Below are 19,115 nucleotides of genomic sequence, written 5' to 3'. Positions count from 1 at the left end.
CACTATAAAAGAAAGCTTACCAGAGTCTGAATTCCAAAGACTCGGAGGAATCGAGTTTATGATAAACCTCAACAAAACCAGTAAGACAAGCTTCAAGGACTGTATCGCTCAGTTGCTTCTGCAACAAGCCAGTGATATTGCTTGTATCATCTACGACGAGTTCATGTATTTCTGTGGAGCTGCAGCTAAGGAGTTCAACCTTCCAAGTATCATCTTTACCACTACTAGTGCTACAAATTACGTTTCACGTTGTGTACGAAGCAAACTCAATGCCGACAAGTTCTTGGTCGACATGGAAGGTACTGCAAACCCAGCTTAACAACCCATCCCGAAATGGTTTAAGGTTGTTTTGAGGATTTATTAAACAAGTATTTTTTTTTTAACTTTGTAGATCATAAAATGCAAGAACAGGATTTGGGCCTATAGATTGATTATTTGAGTTCTGTAGGGAAGTAGCAAACAAAAGAACAGCTTCCGCTGCTTTCATCAACACCGTGAGCTGTCTAGAGAGTTCGTCTTTTTTTTTTTGATAACTCAGGAGTGATCCTAAAGGCTTCCTAGGCCCAAAGACTAATCTCATGGGGCCTGGAGAAACTATGTTAAATTTCGAACCCCCGTGGCCAATGCTACTTGAACCCAGGTTGCGGGACTTTTCTCCATTTACCATTGGACCAAGGCGACTTGGTTGAGAGAGCTCGTCTATGTCATGGCTGGAACAAAACATTGGACTTGCGATGTACCCTATAGGTCCTCCTCACATGACAGCTTCCCCACCTTCTAATTTACTTGACGAGGACAGGAGCTGCATCGAATGGCTAAACAAGCAGAAACCGAGGTCAGTGATATACAGAAGCTTGGGAAGCATATTTGACATGGGAACTAAGGCAGTTTCGGAGATGGCTTGGGGGTTGTGTGATAGTAACCAACCTTTATTATGGGTCATCTGAGATAGCTCTGAGTCATTGCCAGATGGAGTCAGTACGATGGTCTCAGAAAGAGGAGGATACATTGTAAAATGGGCACGGCAGATAGAAGTACTTAGACATCCTGCAGTAGGATCTTCTGGAGCCACTGTGGATGGAACTCAACGCTTGAAAGCATTGAAGGAGTTCCAATGATATGCATGCCCTTTCATGGGGAGCAGAACTTCAAAGCATTGTATATTGAAAGTGTTTGGAGAATAGATTTTTCAGTTGGAAGGTAGTAAAGTGGATAGAGGAGAAGTTGAGAGGGCTGTGAAGAGGTTGATCGTGGATGAAGAAGGTGCCAAGATGCAGGAGAGAGCCCTTGTTTAAAATGAGAAGCTAAAAGCCTCTGTGAAAAGTGGGGGTACCTCATACAACGCTTTGGATGAGCTTGTCAAATACTTGAAAACCATGTGAAAATGTTGAACTTCATGTATTATTAGAGAAAAGTGTATTGATCAAGCTTGATCTTGCAAAATTAGTTACGTGTTTTTTTTTTTTTTTTTTTTTTTTTGCGTCACAAGTAAAGACAATTTTCCTATTTGGGACAAAAGAAAATATTTTTCATTAGGATGAGTTCGTGTACTTTACTGGAAAAACGGCTTATTACCTTGATTAATCGTATCATAACTTTTAGGTGTGCTTAACACTATATAAACCTAACTAAATTTTGAATTTTCTACATGAACGAGGTTAGTGTTTTGTTACCAGATGATGACTAGGATGTCCCTTGTAATTGACCGTCCAGCAATGTAGACCCAAAACCAAAAATAATTTGGGAATTTTCCACCCACATCCACTTTCTCACAAACAAATACAACCAAAACCCACTTTCCACTCTCTCTATACTTTCTAACTGTAAAATTACATCCTACTCCTCAAAACTCTCTTCAGTACATTTATTTTTAATTTAGCGATCTCACTTTCTTACCGATCTCATTTTTCAACTTATCCCTTTATTACCGATCTCAATTTTTTATCTAATCAGTACATTTATTTTTAACAACCGTAAAAAAGACAAAATCCCAAATCCCCCAAAACCCTAGATCCCCAATTCTCATCAACCCTAATTTTGCATTTCACCAATTTCGAATCCCTTGATTCCTACCACTCCTCCCGTTTGTCCCATTACCTCCATTTGTTCCGTTTTCCCTTTAACTTGCCGCCGGTAACCGCCTTCGGACATGGCAGAGACCCGTCGTCGCATCTCCAAATGTTCGGCCGATGAACCGTCATCTACAACTGTTGGTGATACTTCTGGAGAAAAATCTGCAGAGTGGGATGATCGGCTCCCTCGCCGTCTGTTTGCAACTGACCGTTGCCCCGACGCTAGGTTGAATGTTTACTCACGATCTGATATCCTGACGACAGTCGACAATGTTCTCAAAGGCACTCCCCAATTCGATACGATTCTTAGCTCAAGTCTGGGTTCTCTATTCCGGCTTCGTATTGGTGAGTCTCCTATCTCCTGCAAATTACTCCACGCTCTGCTATGTAGGCAGGTTCTGTCCAAAAAAAAGTACGAGCTGTGGACTGTATTCGGTGGATACCCTATGATGTTTTCTTTAGTTGAATTTGGTGTTGTAACTGGCCTTCAATGTGACGAGTTTCCGGAAGATTATGACCCCGAAGACGACCCTGCTCCCGACTCTCATGATGAATGTTACTGGGACAAGTTGATTGGGGAAGATCGCAAGGCGACCCTAGGTGATGTGTCCACTATTTTTGAAGACCCTACTATCAAGGATTTGGATCGGAAGCTTCGGCTAGCGTTGCTCCTCATAGTCGATGGTGTGCTCATTGCCTCCAGCCAAACGAGCCGACCAACTTGGAAGTATGTTGAGATGCTTGAAGACATCGACTCTTTCCTAGCATTTCCTTGGGGTAGAGAATCCTTCTTGAAGACTATTTCCACTATGAGACCTAATCTCAAACCGCAATCCATACCAGTGGCTAAAAGACTTAAACGGCAGGCCAAGGTTCAACCAACAGAACCCTTGAAGAGTTTCACAGAGAAGTTACAACAGAATTCCTTCCGTTTGCATGGCTTCCTTCTTGCGCTTCAACTGCTCGCATATCGTAACATTTCTGGATTACGAGACAAGGTACAAGGTGCTGGTGACAGCCGCACTTTCCTGGAATGGTCTTCAGTTGGCCTACCAAAGAATAATTTACCTCTGACAGACGTCATAAGTGTTGAGCATTATCCAGATGTAAGTTGTCTTATGTACACATTATTAATCTTTGGAGTACATTATCCACGTGGATACACACATTATGACATTTTGTATATCACAAACGCAGCTATTAGTTTCTCCGTTTTTGGAAGCTGTCCAACATGAAAGGATTGTTGAATCTGGTTGGGGAGAGTGGGGCGATGAGATTAAAGACAAAAGGATTGCTTATATGGAAAGTCTCATTCAGGCAAGACATATCTTCACCAAAAAGGAATGGCCAGGGGGTGATTGTTCTTTGCCTTCAATAACTTTACCAGATAAGAAGGGCAAAGGGCTTCACAGGAAGCACATTATTCCTAGGCGGAAAGAGATTTCTCCCAAACTTCGTGTCAATCAACCTTCTCCCAAGTCCAAATGCTCGAGTTCTAAGAGGCCCCGTGTTATCTTCTCCAATACTGAGGATAACGGTTTCGCTGATTTCAAAGCTGCTGTAGAGAAAGAACTTAATTCTATTAGGGATGCGGCAGATAGTAAGTTTAAAAAGCTAGAATCTGAGAACAGGAAACTACAGGCTCAGATTAACACCCTTCGATTCCGTAGGCGGTTAAGACTACCAATAAGGCGCACCATTAGGAGGCCAGCATCCGTTTCTCCCTCTATTGTCAAGGAATCACCACCTCCCCCTGTCGCAGTTGATGAGTTTACCTGTCCAGAGAACGCAGCAGAAAAGGTGACGGTTGGGACGCCACCCCCAACTCCTCAACAATCTCCAACCAAAGCAGTAACGTCTCCTGATGATATCCTTCTTAACCAACACGACTGGGAACAATATGTCCACCCGTTTGGGACAATGGTATGTAGTTGTTTTCCATCATCCTGGAGCTAGTTTGTCTGCATTGGTATTCATATTAGTCAAATTATACAGGAACATTCTGTTGAAAACTGCTCGTCCCCTATGAAAGATGTGATTCAGGATGATTCAGGATGTCCGGACTCTTGCCTCAGTCCCATTTATGACACCGAGACTAAGGTTAGACACACTTGTACCTTTTATATCAAACTTCGAGTAGCTTCCTTTTTGTTACCTAAACTATTTTATGAAAAACAGCAATCCCTGGTATATGACACCGTCACCAAACCTGTTCCCTTGGATGACCAATCGGTACATATCCCATATCTTTCCTTCTTCAACATTTACCCCAGTTTGCAAAACTTACACTGTCCATGTGGATACATTTTCAATATACAGGCTGCGACACATATTGATCAAAACCAAGTTAACTTCGCTGGTAATGCATCTCCACAACTCCTACAACCTTACACCAGCTTGTTACAGGGATTTATAGGGAACTCTAATGTCAATCTGATATGTCTATATTTTGTCTCTGCTAAGCATGTTTTTGTCACGCATCTAGTTAGGATAACTAATTGTTTTGCATGAATTTCTACTCTATTTTGTACACTTTTCATATTTAGGTAGTTCTTGCATTATCTTCGCATACATCGTGCATTTTGGAGTATTTCAGGTATTTAGGAGACTTTGGAGCCAGGCTGTCTCGAGTCGCGCCATCACTCCGTCATCACACATTCGCTCGGGTCGCGCCATCATTCCATCGTCACACATCCGATCAAGTCGCGCTGTCATGCCGATCGAGTCGCGCTGTCGTGCCGATCGAGTCGCGCTGTCGTGGGATTCAGCTTTCGACGTATTCATCAAAGTTGTAGAGAATTAAGTCATCTTTCCAATGCCGTTTATTTCAAGCCAATCGGAGGTGTGGTTCGAAAGTTATCATCGTTTTGGTGGAGGCGTATACATCCAGATCGAGTCGCGCTGTCGTGCCGTTCGAGTTGCGCTTTCGTGCCGTTCGAGTCGCGCTTTCGTGCCGTTCGAGTCGCGCTGTCGTGTCGAGCCAACGCCATCACTCCACTCGAGCCAAAGCCATCTCTCACTCGAGCCATTACTCGTTCGCACATGTCAGGGAGACGTTCCATCCTACACGCTTCAGGAGATTCCCAAACCGACGCTTGATCTTGTCGTTTTAAGTTTTAGGGATTTTATGTCTTTACTATAAATACGTTTTGTTAAGTCTTTGCGACATCATCTTAGTTTTTATCTCGTTTTTTATTTTGTAAGGTTTCCCTAGCCACCAAGAACCGTTCCCAGACTTTGTATTCAGATATCTTTTGATACATTGAGTATTTGCATTTGATTTCTTCTACAAACTTGTTTATATCATTTTTACCTATCTAAGAATGCTTGTTTCAATGTTTTCTGAGTTTGTATTGTTGATGATGATTTCTGGATCTGAGTAGTGCGTTAGTTATTGAGGATGGGATAGATTAGGGGGAGGATCTTAGGATGTAGGGTGTTTAAGCTTGATTTGTATGATTCCCTTCTGGACTAGAGTTAGAATTACTAGTTTCTCTCTGATCAATTGGAACTAGGTTCGAGACATTTCCACACCCAAAAGGTGTTCGATGAAATGTCTGACCAACTAGTGCCAGAGACTTACGTTCCTAGCCTAAGAGATTAGTTGTCTAGGATGTTTGTTGACATGAATAAACTTGTTTGTCATGCCTGCTCGACCACGTTTCTCTAGCGAGAGCTAGGTATGGAAGTGGTTGAGTTTGAGTAGCTTTTACCAAGAGATTGGATTAGCTAAGTTGTGATGTTCATTGTTTAGGGATAGATTGCTTGTGGCATCTTAAACAGTCTGTAGACTAGGATACTCCACCGACATCAATTACTCCCATCCTTAGGACTTTTATCTTTCTGATTTTTATTATATTCCCGAGATTATTTCGTTCCTCGTTTTCTTGTAGTTCTTGCTTAGACTCGTTTAAGTTTCTATTCATTTCCACTTCTTGTCATGCAATCTCGTTTCTAGTTCTGTAACTCATTTTCGTTTTGCATTTTGACCATTCTAGGATTGTTAGACAAACACTCATTTGATTGCTTGATTGCATCTTGATTGTTAGCAACATCTCATCGTCGCCGCTCAGTTCTGCCTCCACTCGACCCTCACCAGACCGTCTCGATCAAGTCGCTTATCACAGCTCGACTCACATCCGCTCGAGTCGCCGTCGAACTCTCCCTCGAGTCGCGCCATCACTACCTCACTCGATCGGTTTTCTCGTTCCGTCGTCACCGCTCGTTCCACTCGATCCACCAAAGTCACCGTCTCTGTTCGAGTCAAGCCAACGACACAACTCGACCCATGCCGACTCGACCCTCTCGATCGAGCCGTAGACTATGTACGTTCCACTCGATCCAGCTTGTTTGATTCACCGACGTGATCCGTACTTATCTTTGCGAGAAACAGAAAAAGTACTGAGCTTATACACGAGATGAGGTTGAGGTTGAGCAGCGAGTCGAAGCTCAGGGTGATCATCAGGGCATGCCCGGGGGTGAGCAACAACTCGAACAACAAGGTAATTATCAGCCTACGGATGTGGTAGTGTTAGTCTCGGACCATGGTGAGTCTAGAGTCGACGACATGCAATCCGACGAGCAGCCGACCACTTATCAGAACACGCAAGCGGTTGAGCAACAAGTCGACCAGCCAGCTGAGACCACTACTGCGGATCCCGAACATGGTGAAGGACAGAGCCAGTACCACGCACCAACTCCTTGGGTGAGCTCAGACTCCTTCTTCTACTACTGAGGTACTCCTACCTTCCTTTGTATATACCATTTCATTTGTGCATTGTTTCTGTTGTGATTCTTAAACTCTCCTGCAAATTTTTCTTACACAGGAGACTGTGTAATTTAAGTTTGGGGGAGGGTTGGAGATGATGTATCTGATAGTGTTTTCTGTGATTCTTATTTCAAATTTTTGCATCATATCATGTTTGAGTCTGCATTCATCTATTTGCATAGAAAAGCCATAAAAATTTGAAAAATTTAAAAATTTCCACAAAAACAGAATGTTCATGTAGTTTGCATTTGCATAATAGGATTGAGTCTAGTGTTGTTCATTTAGGAATGTTGCATTTAGTATAGGGGTTGATGATGATTGTAACTTTGTTAACATGCTCAATAGGATAGGATCAAGGCCCTTGTTATTAGTTCTTTGATGCATGTTGATTGAACTTGAAATGTAAGACTGAACCAGGTTTTGAATTATCGAAATTGCATTCTAGTCTTGATTGAAGCTTGTTTTGAATTGACATCATTCCATATCTACCTGAACCTAATCCTAACTTGCAATTATCATGTTATGCATTGAAGTTGAACTCATGGATACCACATACATACTTGGATTATCTTTCTCCGTTTTATCACCCTTGTTAATCCAAGTAGCTGATTCCCATCCTTGGAACAGTTTCCCGCACCCTTAACCAATCCTTCTTTCAAGCCAATTGTATTTTTGAGTGTGAGGCCTTTTCCGAGTTGAGCTTGTTAGAAAGTGTTAGGTTCTAGCCGACAAGAGTAGGATCCTGTGTAGTTCTTGTTCGCGCTATCCGGACTAGTAAGACTAGGTGAGAACTCGATTTTGGGTTTTGGGATTGGATTTGTTCTGAAAAGAAAAAAAATGGGTAAAGAGCCTTTAGGAGGGGGAATGTGTTTTCAAGGTTTACAAGTCTAGTAAAGGATGTTGGTTGTGCAGTGTAAAAGAGTTATTGGTTCTGGGCATAAAAAGAAAAGTTTAGACAAGGAAAAGAAAGCAAAACGCTTAAGAAGTCTAGAATTCGAAAAAGAAAAGAAAGAGAACCATAGTGATAAAAAAGTTTACCATCCGCTAGATTGAAATGAAGTAACCTTCTCCTAAGGCTAACTGAAAAGAATGATAGAATGAGTTTAAAAAGAGATGTCGATGAAGGGTAGAGATAGGACCAACTTCTGGGTTAGAAAGTTAGAGCTAAGTTTCCTTGGGGCCTTTGGGTAGACGGGGCACTGCTCTTGTATGTATCAGTTGGTTTCAACCTTTAGCCTTCTCTTAAGCTCAACTCAATTTCGCAAGAGATCCCTGTTCTATATTGTTAAAACCACTTGCAAAGAAGACCAATATTTGTCTCTACCGCTTCACCCCAGCCAAATGAGTTTGATGACATTGCATAGCTTGATCCATAGTTCTTTGTTAATGAATGTTAAAGTGAATGATAGAAATGATGGCATGTGTAGACTAAGGTTCGGAATCGTTTCAGGTTGTGATGAGCTTGTCTAAAATTTTTAAATAGAGTTCCTTCACCATGCATTATAGAACTAAAAACAAGGACCTTGATTCTAACTATTCTATTCAGCATGTTTTAGGTTCTGAGACCCCCATCTTCACACCTCTTCTCCATACCTTGTTCTTGATCGTTTGCTTGAGGGCAAGCAAAGAATAAGTTTGGGGGAGTTGATATGTCTATATTTTGTCTCTGCTAAGCATGTTTTTGTCACGCATCTAGTTAGGATAACTAATTGTTTTGCATGAATTTCTACTCTCTTTTGTACACTTTTCATATTTAGGTAGTTCTTGCATTATCTTCGCATACATCGTGCATTTTGGAGTATTTCAGGTATTTAGGAGACTTTGGAGACAGGCTGTCTCGAGTCGCGCCATCACTCCGTCATCACACATCCGCTCGGGTCGCGCCATCATTCCATCGTCACACATCCGATCGAGTCGCGCTGTCATGCCGATCGAGTCGCGCTGTCGTGCCGATCGAGTCGCGCTGTCGTGGGATTCAGCTTTCGACGTCTTCATCAAAGTTGTAGAGAATTGAGTCATCTTTCCAATGCCGTTTATTTCAAGTCAATCGGAGGTTTGGTTCGAAAGTTATCATCGTTTTGGTGGAGGCGTATACATCCAGATCGAGTCGTGCTGTCGTGCCGTTCGAGTTGCGCTTTCGTGCCGTTCGAGTCGCGCTTTCGTGCCGTTCGAGTCGCGCTTTCGTGCCGTTCGAGTCGCGCTGTCATGTCGAGCCAACGCCATCACTCCACTCGAGCCAACGCCATCACTCACTCGAGCCATTACTCGTTCGCACATGTCAGGGAGACGTTCCATCCTACACGCCTCAGGAGATTCCCAATCCGACGCTTGATTTTGTCGTTTTAAGTTTTAGGGATTTTATATCTTTACTATAAATACGCTTTGTTAAGTCTTTGCGACATCATCTTAGTTTTTATCTCGTTTTTTATTTTGTAAGGTTTCCCTAGCCACCAAGAACCGTTCCCAGACTTTGTATTCAGATATCTTTTGATACATTGAGTATTTGCATTTGATTTCTTCTACAAACTTGTTTATCTCATTTTTACCTATCTAAGAATGCTTGTTTCAATGTTTTCTGAGTTTGTATTGTTGATGATGATTTCTGGATCTGAGTAGTGCGTTAGTTATTGAGGATGGGATAGATTAGGGGGAGGATCTTAGGATGTAGGGTGTTTATGCTTGATTTGTATGATTCCCTTCTGGACTAGAGTTAGAATTACTAGTTTCTCTCTGATCAATTGGAACTAGGTTCGAGACATTTCCACACCCAAAAGGTGTTCGATGAAATGTCTGACCAACTAGTGCCAGAGACTTGGTTCCTAGCCTAAGAGATTAGTTGTCTAGGATGTTTGTTGACATGAATGAACTTGTTTGTCATGCCTGCTCGACCACGTTTCTCTAGCGAGAGCTAGGTATGGAAGTGGTTGAGTTTGAGTAGCTTTTACCAAGAGATTGGATTAGCTAAGTTGTGATGTTCATTGTTTAGGGATAGATTGCTTGTGGCATCTTAAACAGTCTGTAGACTAGGATACTCCACCGACATCAATTACTCCCATCCTTAGGACTTTTATCTTTCTGATTTTTATTACATTCCCGAGACTATTTCGTTCCTCGTTTTCTTGTAGTTCTTGCTTAGACTCGTTTAAGTTTCTATTCATTTCCGCTTCTTGTCATGCAATCTCGTTTCTAGTTCTGTAACTCATTTTCGTTTTGCATTTTGACCATTCTAGGATTGTTAGACAAACACTCTTCTTGAATTGGCTTGACTTGTGATTGCTTGATTGCATCTTGATTGTTAGCAACATCTCATTTGGATTGAGACCTTAAGTACTACAACACATAAGGTTAATTGAACCTGCTAGGATAAGACACAAAAAAATCCTAGTATCACAATCCTCAATTGCCTGCTCCTAGTCCTGTCCTTGACGGTACACCTTCCGACAATATTGAGGTATTTATTCACCAAATTAATATACTTCCCGAGTAAGTATCTATCCTTAACTATATCTCACTACTCAAACACTTGCTAACCTTGACGCAGAAAATTGACGCTGATAATGAGTTGGAAGCCACTCCCCTAACGTTAATTGAGGTAAGCAATTCCGTTTATCTCCTATCATTTTATATCCCATCCACATGTACATGTCAGTTTGGCTAGTCGTTTATCTCCTATCGTGTTGGACAGTTTTTTATCCAATCCACATGGACATGTCATTTTTTATCCTATCCACATGGATATGCATCATCAATTCGTTACCTTTTTCGTGCAGGACACCAATGTTGACATTGACAGAGCTTGTGCCGATGAGGTACCGCAGACAAATATTACTTCAAAAAAAAATTTGTTCACAATTTTACCTCATAGTTAACTAATATCCCCAACTTGCTTCATTAGGATGATGGCCGTGAGTCCCCCATACAACCTAACAAATCCGACAGCCAAGCCACAGAGGTATTGCATCCTTCTCTACTTTTCATTGAATCCCTGCCTAGTTTTTGGCTGCCTAATAGTTTGCTGAAAATGATATTTATTTCACCTCACAGAGCAATGCTACGCCCACAGACCCTGTTGATGTCAGTGATTCTTCGCCACCCAGACCTACACAAAAGGGTGTTCTCTCGGGACCAGAAGAGACCCTTCTCTTGGCTGTTTTGCGGATTCCTACACCTTCACCGTCCCATCTGCCTGACCTTCTACTCATTGTCGACAAAGATTTAGCAACCCTCATGAAAAAATTTCTGAAATCATACCCAAACACGTAACTTTCTACACCTCCTATACCGTATTTTATTCTAACAATATCGGATCAATGAGCTAACTGTGGATACCATTTTCAAAACCTCCAGGATACACATAACCAAATGTGGATACCCAATTGACAACTTGTTTTTTAAACAGCTAGCGAAGCCTAAGAATTGGGTTAGTACATTGGTAAGTATTTCCCATATACCAAACTCTGAACTCGATTTTAGTTAATCTATACTTACACATTATTTTCACCCTCTTTTCTCAGCATATGGAGGTTTTAGTGGATTTTCTACAAAAAAAACTTAAAGATGTCCTAGCTATTGAACGCTCTATCTTCCTCTCACCCTGGCTTGGGAACTACTTACAAGGGAAGTATCCTTCCTTTTGTCAAGCAAAAAATAAGTCCAAAGTCAGGTGGGACAATAAGCTAAAACGTAAAACCTATGGTTCTCCCTCAGAGTAGTTTGTGGATTTGAACACGATATATATTCCGATGATTTGGGACAATTCTCACTGGGTTGGCTTAGTCATCAACCTCTCCAATTGGAGCATAGAAATCGTCGATCCTAATGTCAGTCTATACGACGATGCTAAGGTTGCCTACTATATAGCCCCGTTCACAGAGCAGCTGCCATACCTTATTTCAAAACTTTGCACACCGCCTTCAACTTATAATCATGGCTGCACTCCATTCACTTGGTCGAGGGTCCAGGACATTTACGTCAATGAGAGATGTAATGATTGTGGTCCCCTTGCCATGAAGTTGCTAGAGATCGTCGCAACTGGATTTGGTCCAGAACTCATGTCTCAGATCACCGACAAAATCGTGAATGATATCAGGGCACAATACGCGTTGGACATCTATAAGGAATATGTCGCACCCATCTACTCCAACTAGTTTAAAACAGTTATTCGCTCCCTCTGTTAGTTTTCTATCTGTATGTTTGTATCATGTCGTACTTTTAGCGACCTGTATGCTTGACCTTTTCTATTTGTATGCTTATCTACATTTGGATATCGTTACTATTTAACGACCTCAAATATTATCTGCAAAGCAACAAAGCAAAGTTTACCTACAGTAGCCCCTCACAGTTATTCCCGGTTTCCAAATGTACATGTTTTTGTGGATACCGTGATAATTGACAAGTACGATTGCTCAGCTCCTGTACCCTATTGATTTGCGGCTTAATATTTTTAACATATATCCATAACCATATCATATATCGACATATATCCACGTGGTCAGACATTTGTGGATATTCTTGCTGCTTAACTAGTTACCAGTTTTCACTAGGCCTCAAACTTAATCTACAATGCAATAGTTTACCTTTCATTAACAGCCCGTATCCAAAATTACATGTTGCTGTGGATAACCTGAAAATAGATTTTTTTTTAAAACAAGTCTGATCAGCTCCCCCACTTTGTTGATTCGAGAATGTAGATTCAATGGTGTCACTGTCTCCGTATCCATATCATAGCCCAAACCTGGACTTTAGGTCCTCTTTATATCCGTTTTTAATTCACCTTTCCTCCATTTTCACGGAAATTATACAGTCCCTTTTTAGCAAACACCAAAATGGATACACATACATGTCAACCATCCATGTGGATATATATATTTGGATACTGTTACATACATATCCATGTGGACACGTACAATTAACCTCCATTACCCTAAACTTCACTCATCATATGGTCAACATTTAAGAAATAACTTGTCGAGACGATCATACAACAAATAAACACAGAATCCAATAACATCTCCTACCAGTCCACAGCCACCAACCATATTACAACCTTAACGTAAAACATAATGTTTAGTTGAGTTTAAAAGGAGTAACCCAATACAAATTAAACAACCCTAGACGTTATATCATATAAGAAGCTGTTTCGGTCACCTAGAGGTGGAAATGATGAGAACATTCTCGTGCATCTGACAAATGATACTTAGGAGTCTTCGCTCCTGCACAACGGGGACATCTAGGACGACCCATTTTACACTTCGTCTTCGGTGGTGCTAATTTATGATCCACCATTACTGAAGGTACATCACTTGATCCCCCATCCACATATGAGAGAGAGCAGTTTTGAGCACTATAACAAGCACGGACAAAATCTCCGTAAACAAGTCCCTTGTTATTATTCTCCCACATTGCATACGGATTGCCATTTTCAAGACATTTGGAAAAGAAGAAATAGTATTTCGAGTGTAAATTTGACCACCACACGGGATCTTCGGACTTGCCGAGTCGCACGGTTGAAAGACATTCCTTGGAGTAAACAGCATTCAAACCTTGGTTACTAACCTTTCATCTCGATTACATTCCAATAGAGTTCACCACAAAAATTCGTTCATGTCTTCCCAAAAAAAAACCATATCCATAGAACAAGATGGAATGGATACCTAATGTATTTTCTAAGATATCAATGTAACCAATAGTGTTCCCAATTACATCCACAAAAAACAGCAAATCAGGACACATCCAATTGAATACTATCCGCTCCTAATCCGGTTAGCTTCACCCCAAGAATAACCTAAAAATCAGTGCTCTCCCACACTACCACCCAACTGTCTACCTTCATCCTCATGGCAACGAGTTTGAACAACTTGTTCGATTGTGTCCCGTCTCTTTGCACCTACCACAACGATTAACTTTTGTTTTCACGAGTCCATTATTCTGCAAACAACAAAACATATCCAAACAAAACGGACACGTTACACAAATGTTTATGTGGATACCAACACCAAACATTAAAAAAAGGATTTCTCACATATTGAGCCCACTTACACGAAATTCACCAACAGAAGGAATCCTACTCTCTTTTGGACGGCCAGTTGGACGTCGCGCCTTAGGAGGGTAACACGGTTCTTTATTTCAACAGGAACTTCAGCATCACAGATCTCAGGATTAATTATCCCTTCGTAAGTCCTTCTCCATGTTTCTGTCTTGTAACAGTCACCCACCAAAGTCCCATAAGGGATGCCTTGCGTATCAGCTGCTATCAATGCATGCCCGCATGGTATTTTCAGCCTATCGTACTGCTTACAAGAACACTGCTTCATATCAAGCAAAACATGGTGCTTTCCGTTAAGTAAACCAACCACTTCATAACTCCAACTAGATAGACTGCCTACTTTGCTACCACAAACACCAACCACGTTCTTCTGCATCTGTTTATCAACCTCCGGCGTAGTCAACCCTCTATGCTTCTCAGCTTTCTTGCGCCTCGCACTAAACCACCTACTTAACATCGCACGAATGTACTTAAGTAGTTCAATAATATGACAGGATCTACCCTTTCCTAACACATTGTTCAAAGACTCTGCAATGTTGGAGGTCATCAAATTGTAACGGTACCCTTGGAAATAAGCCCTACTCCAATGAGCAGCTCCAATTTATCCAGAAAAGCAGCACATTTGGCGTTTTAGCTTTGTTTGTCTATAGATTTCGAGGTAACCAGTTACCTTATAGGCAAACGCTGCATTCGTCACAAGTTTTGCAAGCCCTTTACTATGAAATTTCGCATTAACATTCCGGGCTAGATGTACTATGCAAGCTCCATGATGTGAAAAAGGAAACACCCTCTTCTTCGCTGTGTATATTGAGCTGCATCTATCTGAAATTATGGTCAGGCTCTTACTATCAGCAACGATTCGTTCTAATTTCTCAAAAAACCAAGTCCATGAGTCCTCGTTCTCACTGTCCACAACAGCAAAAGCAAGCGGAAACACCTGGAAGTTAGCATCCTGTCCACTTGCGGTCAAAAGAACTCCATTATACTTCCCAGTCAAATGAATTTCATCCACAACAATAACACGCCTAAGCTTCTTAAAACCTTCTATGGAAGCCCCAAAAGCCAAAAACATATACAGAAACCTTTCTCTGCCATCTTCAAGCACTTCAGTTTTAATATCGGTTATAGTACCAGGATTCGCTTCTTTTAAAAGATGGAGATAACAGGAAAGATCCTCGTAAGACTCATCATCAGAACCAAATATTCCTTCCAAAGCCTTCCCCTTCGCCCTCCAACATTTGCGGTAGGATGCATTGACCCTCAATTCTTCTAATACCATCTGTTGGAGATCCAAAGGAGCCGGTCCTTTAGTAGGATCACTGAACTTCGATCTGTACACTGCTGCAATCACCTTTGAGGTCGCTTTCTTTAGGTAATTGGTCCTAGTCTCTATTGGGCATGTGTGTTCTGGATTAGCTTTCCTGATCACATAGTACCCGGATTCTTTGATTTCACAAGCTAGTACCATCCAGTAACACCTCTCCCCAGAACAACTAACTACAAACGACTCTTTCTTGGTCGTCGTCTGCATGAAGTGAAACCTGTTCTTGATGGCGTATATAGCTAAAGCTATCTGGCAATCCTCTTTGTTTGCAAACACCTTACCCTTATAGATACCTTTCCCATCATCCTCATAATCCAGATCCGGTATTTCATCCCTGACATTCTCTGTGTTGTCAAACAGAGGAGGAATATCAAACTCCTCGTCATCTATATCTTCTAACCTACGACCATCCACTGTAGTTCCAACTCTCTGACCACGACCACCTGACCACGTGGTTACATCAACATATTCGCCATCAACTACTCCAACCTATTCCAAACCACCAGTTGTCCTCACTTTATTCTCCTCTTTTAAAGGAACAGCTCCGTTAACTAACACAGTGTGATCAGAACAGGAGTTTGTGTTACACATAACCTCCACCACGTTCACCCGACCAAACTGATCGCCAATGAAATTCCCCCAAAACTCTTTATCATAGCTCCTTGGGCTCACAGCTACATCGGTTACTAAAGATTCTTCTTCCTCGTCTACATCTTCAAAACTATCTTCAAATCCGTCAATTTTTTCAACACAAACTAATTGTGTACTTGTCATCCCACGACCAATTCCAACTTCTACACCCTTACTGCCCTTCATCTTCCCCTCAATTTCTGCCAACTCAGCCATATATTCTTCATCAACTTGGCTTGTTTCAAAAACAAACGGCTTCGAACCCGCTGTTGATGCTTTCCCTAAAAACTCTTCTTCACTACTTCTGTTACTAAGGCCAAACGAAGAACCCGAACTACGTTTCTTCTGACTTTCCTCTCTGCAATCAGAATTCTCAGCGTCGTTACCCATTCCTCTCTTCTTAACCTCCTCAAATGTTACAAACAAATTCAACCCACGGTTCTTACTAATCATCTGAATATAATACTCAAGTCCTAAATTCGTTGTCACAACCACCGGAGGCGTCCTCACCCCCGTCATCAAATCCATAAACGTTGGGATGCAGTAACTCAGATTAGCCTTCTTTTCCACCAAACCGAATTCACCAACAACAGAAACTTCTTACTCTCCTAACGTTGTGGTCGAAGACAGTGGAACAACACGTGAGAGAAATTTATTGTCAACTTTGAATCCCCAAACGTCGTCGTCATAACAGCTCCAGGTACCGGATATTACCACACAGAAACTCGGATCTTCACCCTGCATTACAAATCAAAGGAAAATATCACACCCATCCACGAACGACAAACAGAGTTGCATTTATACGAGCCTATCCACACAACATAAATCCTACCTGCGCAGCCATGTTTCGTTCACGGGGACACAAACCCTACATTCAACTTATGTCTCTTATCCACAAACAATCTTCAAATCTAATAAGGAGCACACATCCAACGGTGGAAAATAAAGAGAGGTAAGTAAGGTAAGTTTTAACTTGAGAAAGAGAGGTAAGTTGTTACTAAGGGCAAAAATGTAATAGAAATATGGCCACATAAGGTAAAAACTTGAGAAAGTATAGCATGAATGGAAAGTGGGTTTTAGTGGAAGAACTCATCTCCAAAGTGGGGTTTTGGTGTCATTTTCCCAAAACATTTTGGGGTAAAAATATATATATTGGGTCTTTTTTATTGGCATATTCAAGAAAAAAATTTTGGGAATATGTAGATAGATATCTATTAATATTGTAACCTATGGGACCATGTTAATGGCAGACGAAGAAGGAGAAGAGATAAGGAAGAGAGTTGTCAGTTTGAAAGAGAAACTGAGAGGCTCCGTTATAAATGGAGGTTTTTCGCACAACTAGCAAGATTAGTTGTACACTTCAGGAGGACTAGTCATTATGTAAAACTAGGCAATAACCCACATATGCATAGGGATTTATGCACATTTATATTAACATTTTTGAAGTACATTTTGGTTTATGTCCGTTAAGTTTTACTTATTTTTTTTTTACAACATTAACTCCTATAACAATTTCATAAATAATATTGCAGAGAAACTTAAATAATAAACTTTCTTAAATTGACCAACATTTGTTACATTTATTGCCATAAAATCTTAACAACATCTATATATTCTGATTTTTCCAAAAACAACTCTACCCATTAAAGTTTTAACCCATTAAATCTCCAAAACTATTTTTATGGATGCTAGAATCTCTCAAATTTAAATAATATCCAACAGATTTTCTATAACAAAAGTTTACAATCTTCATAATTATATTAACATTAATAAATTTCCTAAACCGAAAATCCAATTATAAAATTTCACATTAAATATGTTGAAAACCCCCATATAATTTGGTTTCTTTTTTATTTTTTTAAGAATTACCAATAAAAAAATTCTATTATTTATCATAAACTATATACATATATTGACATGGAAAAATTATAAACTATAAAAATGCTAATTTGGTAAAACAATTAATAAAATTAAACTTGATAAAAAAAAACTTATTTTGATTATGGGTTGGCATTAATCCCATATAGGGAGTTAAGTGGAATTGTTTTTTTTTTTAAAAACACTTTTAAATATGTACCAGGAAATAAATGTATTACTAGACTATACATATACCACACGGGTTAAAACCTTGAAAACACTACAAAAATCTTATATTTTGAATACTTATATCAAATACCTGTAAAATTTTATACTTTTAAAATTAATAAAACAATAATAAAATAACAAATAAATACAATATAAATTTAAAATTTTAAAATTAAAAATATTGTCCTGCGGTGTACCGCGGGTTAAATCCTAGTGATGATATGATTAATTATGACAATTAAAATTAACTTGATAAATTATTTATACTGGTAAAAATAAACAAAAACAAGTGTCATTAAAACCTGAACTCATCTTAGCTTTTTCAGTTTTTTAACGCAACACAAATATGAACAGAATAATTGAGGTCTTAGTAATTGAGTTCTTTTGGGGTGGGTATTCACAGGTGCAACCGGTTCTCACCTTATGGTTTTGGTCATCACCGTTTTGAGATTTTTAAATATTTAAGAAACCATTCCTAACATTTAACGATATTTTCCTAAATATTATCAATTCCTTCTTAAATTTTTGAAAATGTGATTTGAATCTTTTAATTTATGTTTTACCTTAATGTATCACATATTACTCCATTTAGTAATGAATATTTGATGTTTATTTGGTACACATCCTGATATTTTCTGTATATATATTAGGACTAACTCTTTGATTTTATATCTTCCTAAATATTAATGAAGGCTATCCTGAATTCTAAAGCGTTCTTCCTAAATATCATATCCTTCCTAAAATTAAATAACTATTTTTCTATTGTTTTGCTTTAATATGTCAAAGATTACTCTATATTAGAGAGGTATAATGATTTCATTTTTGTAGGCATCCCAATCTTTACCAATATCATGTCTTGTGTTATATAACTTTATATATTTATTGTTATGTTATTGTCAAATGAAAAGCTTGGCTTATTACTTACATGATCTAATACATTATCAAAAAGGCATGTTCAAATCTTGTAAGGCGAGTATCTCATGTTTTTGTTTTTATCATTTCAAAAAAAAACCCAAACATTTTATGAATGTCATCCTAAATTTTAAGGAATATTTTTTGAATATTATTGAATCATTTCTAAAATAAATGTGTGTTTCTAAAAAATAAACATGTGCATATCATAGCGGGACACAAATAGGAAGAAAAAAGACCATATGATTTTATGAACATCAAATTCAAATTACTCCACAC

The 19,115-nt window shown here is 39.7% G+C and overlaps 1 pseudogene; it reads right to left on the bottom strand.

The window, feature by feature from the left end:
- Nucleotides 1-13,674: 13,674 nt before the first annotated feature.
- LOC147938409 (uncharacterized) lies at nt 13,675-16,367 on the bottom strand (annotated as a pseudogene).
- Between the last annotated feature and the right edge of the window lie 2,748 nt (nt 16,368-19,115).

This window comes from Camelina sativa, chromosome 9 (assembly GCF_030686135.1).
Source record: "Camelina sativa cultivar CO46 ecotype springtype chromosome 9, ASM3068613v1".
Lineage (NCBI taxonomy): Eukaryota > Viridiplantae > Streptophyta > Magnoliopsida > Brassicales > Brassicaceae > Camelina > Camelina sativa.
This window is presented reverse-complemented; position numbering and strand designations above follow the sequence as displayed.